We start from the raw sequence: 10,232 nt of genomic DNA, 5'->3' as shown, positions 1-10,232 counted from the left end.
TTCTCTTTGGGTAGGTGACTTGCCCCTTCTTTCTAGCTGCTTTTATTTTTATTTATTTATTTTTATTTTTTTTTCAGAAGCAAAGCAATGTTAAACTTTATTTTTTTGTTTTTCTGAGACAGTCTCATACTGTCACCAAGGCTGGAGCACAGTGGTGTGATCATGGCTCACTGCAGCCTTGACTTCTTGTGCTCACTTGATCTTTGCACCTCAGCCTCCTGAGTAGCTGGGAGCACAGGTACATGCCACCATTTTTTTTTTTTCTTTTGTAGAAATGGGATTTCACATGTTGCCCAGGCTGGTCTCAAACTCCTGGGCTCAAATAATACTCCCACCTTGGCTTCCCAAAGAGCTGAACAACCATAGAGAAGCACTCTATATTTCTTCTATTATGTTAGCAAACATGCAGAAGGACAATTTAAAAATACATTGCTATACCCAGGAACATATGTCAGAATTACCTATGGAGGTTTTAAAAAAATCTTTAAGTCTAGGCCTGACGCTTGGAGAAGGCTGCCAATGGGGTCAGAACCTGAGTATTTCTAATAAGCTCTGAGGGCAGCTCTGAGGTTCCCTTCTGGTTGAATCACTGACTTTAGGTTGACTGGGGTACTTTGGTTTCTTTGGGCCATTTTTTGGGGGTGTGGGAAGCTTTTCTTGCAGATTTACTAGGACTGGTGAAGAACTTGGCCTCTGGCTTTTTAGGAGTCTGTCTCACATCTTTTTTCCCCAGCAAAGGATTTTTTTCCTTCACTGCCTCTTTGATTTTTGGCTTCTTCCGTGGGCCTTTCCCTGGGTCTCAGATTCTGCAGCTTTTGGGGTCTCAGATGCTGGCAAGTCCTTTCTTTTCTTCCCATGAGGTGTGCTGGGAATAGGACTCTTTGTTGGAGACTTCTTTCCTGTGGCATGTTTTTGAGTCTCTACATTCTCCTTAGCTGGAGTCTTTCCTATTGGTACCAGCTGTGGAATTTCGTCTTCAGAGTCATTTGCCACTTGAACTTGGGCTTTTCATTTGCTACACCTTTTCTTCCCATGCTCTGGGGTCTGCTGCTTCTTCGATTCAGGTTTCTTCACTGTAGTGTCACCACTTTCAGGTGCCATGGCGTCTTTACTAAGGGCTGATGCAGGCTTGCTAGCCTGCTGTTTCTTCTTTCTGATTTTGTTCCTCTCCTTTTGTTTTTCATGATTTCTTTCTCTTCGTTTTTTCCCTGCCTCTTTTTTCTTCTTATTAAGCATAGATTTTTTGGTAGCTTCATCCCAATTGCTGACAAACGAGGAAAAGATGGGAAGAGCAGCCAATTTCTCGGTTTTCACAAACAGGAGTTTCACGTTCTCCTACTTCTCCAGCAATTTTTTTGAAAGTCCTTTGGTGACAGCAATAATGTTTTCAGTGATGTGCTCAATCTACATTCCAATGTGACCAATGCGTATAGCACTGCAAGAACCACTTTTAGAAATGTTTAAGACTGTTCCACCTATACAGTCATTGATCTCGCTTGATAAATTCTTAGAAGGTTTACAGATACTGGAACTTTCTTTCTTTGATAGATATGCCTCCCAGTGAGTGAGGGTAAGAGCCGCCTAATTCTGGCATCAGTAAGGAAGAAGTCAAAAGTGCTCAGAAGGCAGAGCTTGGCTTCAAAGTGTTTATATTTATTATTTAGAGTTTGAAATGGGATAATCTGAGAAATGGTTTTAATTCCATGCTTGTTTAAAAGCTTTCTATGGAACTGTTCTGTCTTTTCAGGAATTGAATTGGGTTCGTCCTTCATAAATAAACAGATATCTTCTAAATCCGAGCAAATACCATGAGGTAAGGGCAATCTGACCCTCAGTTCTTTGCTTGGAATTTTCCATAATACCACCATTAAAAATAAATTTTCATTCTCATTCAAAAGCAACCCATAATCGTTCTTCCTGGACTTGCAATGTGTCAAGAGAGCGTCCAATGCCTTTCTAACCTTATGCCAGGCCCCTGGCCAAAATGCGATACTTGCTTTGCCTCTTCCGATCCTGGATCTAGCTGCTTTTAACACTGATGAGTATTTGTCTTTGGAATGGTCTTCCTGTGTTGTGTCTTATAGCAGGGCTCTGCATTTCTCAAAAATAAATGTTAGCCTCTCTAGCAAGGTTGGGAAAGTTTTCATGAGTAATACCCTGAGATATGTTTTTCATGTTGTTTACTTTTTCCCTGAATTTTCAGGGATGACTTTGAGTCTTACCTTTGGTCTCTTTATATAGTTCCATATTTCTTAGGGATGTTATTTGCTCTTTTTTCTTTATTTTTGTTTGACTGTCCTATATCAGAAATCCAGTCTTCAAGCTCTGATATTCTTTTCTCAGCTTGATCTTTTCTGCTATTAATACTCATGATTGCATCATGCAATTATTGGAATGTTTTTCTGATCTCTAAAAGATCAGATCAGTTCTTTTTAATAATGGCCATTTATCTGTTACCTCCTGTATCATTTTATTGTATACCTTAGATATCTTGAATTGGGTTTTAAATTTCTCCTGAATCTCAATGGTCTCTGTTCCTCTCATATTCTGAATTCTGTTTCTGTCATTTTACCCATTTCAACCAAGTTAAGAACTATTGGTGAACTAGAACAGTCATTTGGAGAAAAAAGACATTTTGGATGTTTTTGTTGCCAAAGTTCTTATGCTGGTTCTTTCTCATTTTCATGTGCTGGGGTTCCTTTAAATGTGGTATAAATTGATCACAGTTAGACTTCTTTTCTCAGTGTTTTCAGGGTCTGAGGCTTTGTGCAGGTCTTTATTTGTAGCTGAATTATTGTCCTTGGTTTCACAGGGTGGATCGGGGTTATAGTAGCAACATATTTTTGGTGTTGAAGCTTCAGGCTGTCATCCAGTAGACAATTCTTCAGCATAATGGCACATCTGCTACATAGCTGATACGCAACACACTGAATAAACTTAGAAACTATTCTTTAACTTTGCAGACTTTTTCTGGTATCAGATTCTATTCAGTAGTTGTTAAGAGCATAACTTCTGAAGCCAGACTACCTGTGTGGAAATCCTGGCTCCTCCTGTTTCAGTTTCTACTGCAGTGTAACATATACTTTATGATTTAGCAGTTTAAGACAATTACAATTGAACCTTGAACAATACCAGTTTGAACTGTCTTGGTCAACTTATATGCAGATATTTTTTAATTAGCTGTGGATCAAAAGTACAGTATTAGAGGGATGTGAAAGTAGATTATACAGAAAAATACCTTTTTGAATATTGGGTTGCAAAGGGTCAACAGAGGGATTTGAGTATGCACGGATTTTGGTATACAGTAGAGGTCTTGTAACCGCTCCCCTACATTCACTGAGGGATGGCTGTATTTTATTATGCTCATGGGTACTTTTGGTAAATAATTTGGACAGGACACTGTTGGGGACACTTATCTCTGCTCCATGAAATCTGAATTTTAGGTGGGCAAACTCAAAGGCTGGGCATAAAAGAGTTGGTGGGGCCAGAAGCATCTGAAGGCTCATTCACTCATCTGTCTGTAATCTGGGATGGTAGAATTATTAGACTAGAACTAATGTAAATTTAAATGCCTACATTTGGCCTCTTCTTAGCTGCTACTTACGGCACGGTGTTCACTACTCATAGGCCTACTGAAGGCCCCAGTTGCCAGAGTTTCGGGAAATAAAGTGGTAATTGCATCACTGTCTTCAACCTAACCTCCTCTGAAGCTATCAATATGCCTTTTATCACCTTCTATTATTATGAGTCACCCAAGTTGCCCTTGGAAAAAATGTTACAGAATTCTCAGTAATTCTTTTAAAACTTGCTGCAATCTCCTAGAGTTTTCTAATTTTGAGCAAATTGCCTAACTTTATTACATGAGTTTTTTTAACTATAAAAGAAATACAATAATAATGCCTCATAGATTTTTGTATTTAGTGAATTAATATGTGGAAAGTATTTAAACAGTCTGGCATATTGGAAATGTGTTCAACAAGAATTTAATAATTATTTCTATTATTATAAATATTTTAAGGGAGCAAGTAAGGACAGTGGGACCCACCTCTGGGAGGTTTACTTTTGTTAGTATAGTTAATTCATTAAATAAATATATTAATAGAATTAAATAAGAATAAATGTCAACAATATTTATATGAAAGGAATGTCTAAGAATAAAGGAAACAAATGCTTCAGGAAAATATTAAAAGTCTAGATTTACATGTAAATGTTATTCTAAAATAATTCAAGATCCACTCTTGAAATATCTTGCTCCATGATATCTGGACTTCAGGTAGGCAAACTCAAAGGCTGAATATGCAGGAGTTGATAGGGCTGGCTTTCTTATGGAAAATATTTTTATTTACAAAAATAGAATAACAATGATAAAATTTAAACATTTTTAAAGCAATAACTACAATCTATGGTCAGGGATATCCTTTCATTGGTATGAAATATCATTGGCATAAAATAATGTTTTAAATATAATGAAAATTATTGATCCACCTATTTACAGACATGAAATTATGTATTTGACTGGGAAATAGCTATGGAAAACCATTAGAAACTAAAGAAAAATTTAAGATAACTTTATTTAATTGCAATTACTGACAAATAAATTGTCATGGTCATAAAGATACAAGCATTTTATATATTTTGTAGAAGTTGACACCTGTTACCCTAGACCTTTATGTTTGAATAAGCACAGATAAAATGATACAACCACAGAAATATAAATATTTATTGCAAAATCCCATTTTGCTATAGAAAATAACTAATCCACACTTTATTCCTAAATTTACTGAATATGCTACATTTTCATTGAATAATTTATGTTTTTGCTTTAATCATATATCAGCATATCAAAATCACGACTGAATTTATTTATGGTAATTTAAATTAGACATACAATTTAAATATAATTATGAATGAATATCTTCATTTAATAATGATCACTGAAGACTAATAAGCAAAAGTCTTAGGTAATCAAATACATAATTACTTTTTTATTTTAAAGTATAAAATACAGAACTCTTTGTAATTCTCTTATATGGCTTCAGTGTTATAGAATGAAGATATTATATATGTTAGATAATAATTTAATAAACACAAGTATTCATCCCACTTACGACCTACTATGTAATAGATGTGCTCTAATTATTTCCTTAAAATGCTAAGTAATTTTTTGAGAAGTGTCTGTTTACATCCTTCACTGACCTTTTGATTTTTTTTTTCTTATAAATTTGTTTAAGCTTTTTGTAGATTCTGGGTATTGGCCCTTTGACAGATGCATAGATTGCAAAAATTTTCTCCCATTTTGTAGGTTGCCTGTTCACTCTGATGATAGTTTATTTTGCTGTGTAGAAGCTCCTTAGTTTAATTAGATACCATTTGTCTATTTTAGCTTTTTTTGCCATTGCTTTTGGCATTTTAGTCATGAAGTCTTGACACATTCCTATGGTCCTGAATGACATTGCCTAGGTTTTCTTATAGGGTTTTTATGGTTTTAGGTCTTATGCTTAAGTCTTTAATTCATCTTGCGTTAATTTTTGTGTAAGATGTAATGAAGGGATCCAGTTTTAGCTTTCTGCATATGACTAGCCAGTTTTCCCAACACCGTTTATTAAATATGATACCCTTTCCTCATTGTTTTGGTCATGTTTGTCAAAGATCAGATGGTTGTAGATGTGTGATGTTATTTCTGAAGCCTCTGTTCTGTTCCATTGGTCTATATGTCTGCTTTTGTACCATTATCATGTTATTTTTGTTACCGTAGCTTTGTAGCACAGTTTGAAGTCAGCTAGGGTGAAGCCTCCAGCTTTCTTTTTTTGTTTGTTTTCTTAGGATTGTCTTAACTTTGTGGGCTCTTTTTTGGTTCCATATAAAATTTAAAGTAGTTTTTTTCCCAGTTCTGTGAAGAAAATCAATGGTAGTTTGATGGGGATAGCATTGAATCTATAAATTATTTATGCAGCCAGCAATGGAGAAATATTGATACTTTCACATTGTTGGTGGGAGTGTAAATTAGTTCAACCATTGTGGAAGAGACTATGCTGATTCCTCAAAGATCTAGAAATAGAAATATCATTCAACCCAGCAATCCCATTACTACCATAGTGCTACCCATCATTCTACTATAAAGACACATGCACATGCATGTTTATTGTGGCACTGTTCAAAATAGCAAAGACTTGGAATGAACCCAAATGCCCATTAATAATAGACTAAAGAAAAGTGGCACATATACACAATGGACTACTATGCAGCCATAAAAAAGGATGAGTTCATATCTTTTGCAGGGACATGGATGAAGCTAAAAACCATCATTCTCAGCAAACTGAGTCAAGAACAGAAAACAAACACCCTATATTCTCAATCATAATTGGGAGTTGAATAATGAGAATATATGGACACAGGGAGAGAAACATCACACACTAGGGCCTGTTGGGGGGTGGAGGGCTAGGGGAGGGACTGCATTAGGAAAAATACCTAATGTAGATGATAGGTTGATGGGTGCAGTAAACCATCATGGCTTGTGTATACCTATGTAACAAACCTGCACATCACATTCTGCACATGTACCCTAGAACTTAAAGTATAATTTAAAAAAATGATAAGTACTCATAAATGTATATTGGAGCAACCAGGAAAGATTATCAGATTAAAACATTAATATTTTTCTCTCATCTTTTTAATTTTCTACAATGACTAAAATAGATGAATTCACTTCCCAATTATCAGAAAATGCAACTTGTCTCCCAGAAGAGCAGTATAACTGAGCAGAAAGTTAAACAACATTCTAAGAATGAAAGCACAGAGATCACCAAACACTACTCTTTTGACGTAAACATCAACCATGTGGGTGATTATGTTATTAAACTAAATAACAAAAGGGATTCTCTAATATTTTTTAAAAGCTACTTATTTGGAAATAGGATAATGCAATGGGGATACTCCTGCCATAACAAACTATATGCATATTCAGAGAGTAAGGAAAGCAAAGGTTTTTCAAATAAAAAATGAGGAGGATTACATAATTGTTTTAAAATAGTTTTCCTTGGATACAAAGATAAAAAATAAGGGTGACAACAGTCTGTGGTTGGACAGATAGTTGCTCAATAGATGTCCTCTCAGAAGTAATTTTTAAGTAAGGTTGTAATGCCCTTTGTGCACGATTGTGTGTTTTGTAGAGTCCTTTGTGGAAGTTTTTGTTATCAGTAATACAAACAGGAGAACACTCTCTCCATAGCCTTTTCTTACTCTATTTTCCAGGATAATTTTAACATTAATGATTCCATTTTAATATTGACAACCTCTAAAATTTTCAATAACAGCTCTGATAAACCCAGCCTAAATCCTTTTTAAAGCAACTTTGCTGTTCTGACTTATAAGAACTAGCTATAGAAAGACCAATGTCTCAAAAATAACTGTAGTATAGCTTTGTGAATATTTCATCTAAAGATATCTCAAAGTATTCTTGAGGGAGGCTTGCCAGCAAAAGCAGCACCATTCTAGGTTAAAGGCAAATAAATGGTTCAAATTCCATAAACGTCTCAGCGTCCCCAAATTTTTACATGTAAAAAGCTGGCTGAAAAAGCAATTAAATGGACTGTGAGGCTTCCTTTATAGAGCAGTATAGAAGAAATGCCTAAGTCTTTAATTGCATGGCATAACAAACCCATGATTAAGGATCATTTACTACTTCTGGAATAAATAAGTCTATTACAGTTATATTTTAGTATCCTTTAGGGGATTGCTTCCAGAACCTTCCTCCTTTCCCCAGGTTCCAAAATTCGCAGAAGCTCTAGTCCCTTATTTAAAATAACATAGAATGTGCATATAATGTCCATCCTCCCACATACTTCAAATCATCTCTAAATTACTTATAATAATCAATGCCCTGCACACCTATTAATTCATTGAACAGATTCAGTGTAGTACTTGGCAAGTGGGAAATTTAAGTTTTGTTTTTTTGAAACTCTGTGGAATTTTTTTCTAAATATTTTTGAGCCTTGGTTTGTTGAACTCATGGATATAGAATACATGGATATGGGGGCCCAAGTGTACATCTAGTAGGTTTTCGGAATTGTTTTAGAGGAATAATTGCTGTGTACTTCTAGTCTCCTTTCCTTTGAATAGGAGTATCGTGATTACATCTCCCTTTCACATCACACATGCTGAAAATGTGTGAGAAGATAGTTTGCATTTTGAATTTGTACATCTATGAATTAAAAGAGAAGTTGCATTTTGGAAATTCATCTCAGCATGAAGTAATACCAAGATTTTGGACTTTGATGATGATGCCAAGCCTACATAAGACTTTGAGGGTTTTTAGAGTAGGCGAGTATATTTTGCATCTGACAGCAATATGATTAATTGCAGCAAACTAAGAACTATCATATATTGTTTGTATCAATGGCTGTACTTGTTTCTCTTTTCATGTGCTTGCCATTTTCAATGTGATTTTGTAGCTCCTTGCATCAGAACATCTGGAATCTTATTATTCACTTTGATCAATAGAATTATGTGGAAGTGACACTGAGCTTGTTCTAAGTCAAAGCCACTAAAAACTTGACTATTTTCTCTCTGTCTTTTGGAAGTTTACACAGATGACATAAGTTGAAGCCAAGGCTTACTGTATTATAAGTGGTACATGGCTCAATCACCTCCATTATCTGGCCATTAGTCATCCTAAGAGTCAGAAAACTTACTAAGATGTTGTTGACTTCACGTATACATATGAAGAATCCCTGCTGAGGCCAGTTTAAATTTTAGAGTAAAAGAATCATAGGCTAATGAAATGGATGTTTTAAATCACTAAACATTGTGATAGTTTTATTTTCAGCAATATTGACTGATACTGACAGTGACTAATGGATTGAAATGTTTCAAATTAGGTTTGCTCTCAGGAAAGGGCACAGAAATGAATAAAGAAACTCACCATGAGAATAAGTTATGACTTTCATAGTGACCCAGTACAATAACTGAGCCAATTATTTTAAAGTTAAGTTAGTTGCAGTTACAGAATATGGCTGAATTCAGCATAGTTTTCCCTCTGGCTACCCTGACATTCCTGGGCATGATACAGAAATGTGGGGCGAAAAAAAGCTGAATAAAATATGGCATTATCTAAAACATTATCTAAGGAAAGTACAAGGCTTAAATGTTACCCTAAAGAGGAAGACCTTCTCTTCCAATTTCCCCATAAGGAAATATGATAACACCACTAACTTGGTCATTACTAGAATAAATAATAAAGTACTAACTTGGGAAAACCTTCTATTTATGGCAGGACTAGCATATGGCTACAACAACAGTAAAATGACAAATGTTAGAGGTAATTATTAGACCTTCAGATATTCTTTCCTTGTCCAATGGGTACTCTTCCCTGTTTCTCTCACTAAGTATAGTATAGTATAATACTTATAGTATAGCATAATACTAAGTGAGAGAAACAGGGAAGAATGCCCACAGGACAAGAAAACAGAATTTTAAAACATTAAAAGGAAAAATCAAACCACTTACTTCTATTTGTTCATTGCTGGTCTCAACACCTGAACAGAATCTGGCTATTAGCATATTTTCCAAAAATATTTGTTGAATGAATAAATATATGAACATTAAAAAGTGATATAATCTTTCTTTGAGTCTCATACTGGTAAGATAAAAATATTAAACTTAATAACAATGTGCAAGTTATATAAGGTTTTAAAAATAATCCTAAAATAATCAAAATATACTTTTAAAAATACTTGGTACTTAGAAAAGTACCAAAATAAACATTGTTAATCCAATTACTAATGCAATTATATTAGGTATCCAATCCTATGTCAAGAAATATACATTATTTTCCCTATTTTACAAGCAACACAAATTAGAAGAGATTTAGTAGCTTACTCAAGTGAAAATAATTAGTCATGGAGCATGAACTTAGATCCTGATATGGTTTTGTTCTGTGTCCTCACTCAAATCTCTTCTCAAATTGTAATCCCCATGTATCAAGAGAGGAACCTGGTGAGAGATGATGGAATTATGGGGGTGGTTTCACCCAGGCTGTTCTCATGATAGTGAGTTCTCATGAGATCTGATGGCTTAAAACTATCTGACAGTTGTTCCCAACCCCTGTCCTATTTCCAAGTAAGATGATCCTTACTTCCCTTTCACCTTCTGCCTTTATTGTAAGTTTCTTGAGGCCATCTCAGCTATGCAGAACTGTTAGTTAATTAAACCTCTTTTCTTTATAAATTACCAAG

General features: G+C 34.9%; 1 pseudogene; it reads right to left on the bottom strand.

Moving 5' to 3' along the window:
* Positions 1-475: 475 nt before the first annotated feature.
* Positions 476-8,945, bottom strand: LOC108293301 (annotated as a pseudogene).
* Between the last annotated feature and the right edge of the window lie 1,287 nt (positions 8,946-10,232).

This window comes from Cebus imitator, unplaced genomic scaffold (genome assembly GCF_001604975.1).
Source record: "Cebus imitator isolate Cc_AM_T3 unplaced genomic scaffold, Cebus_imitator-1.0 Scaffold530, whole genome shotgun sequence".
NCBI lineage: Eukaryota > Metazoa > Chordata > Mammalia > Primates > Cebidae > Cebus > Cebus imitator.
Note: the sequence above shows the minus strand (reverse complement) of the source record. Positions and strands in the feature narration are given on the sequence as shown.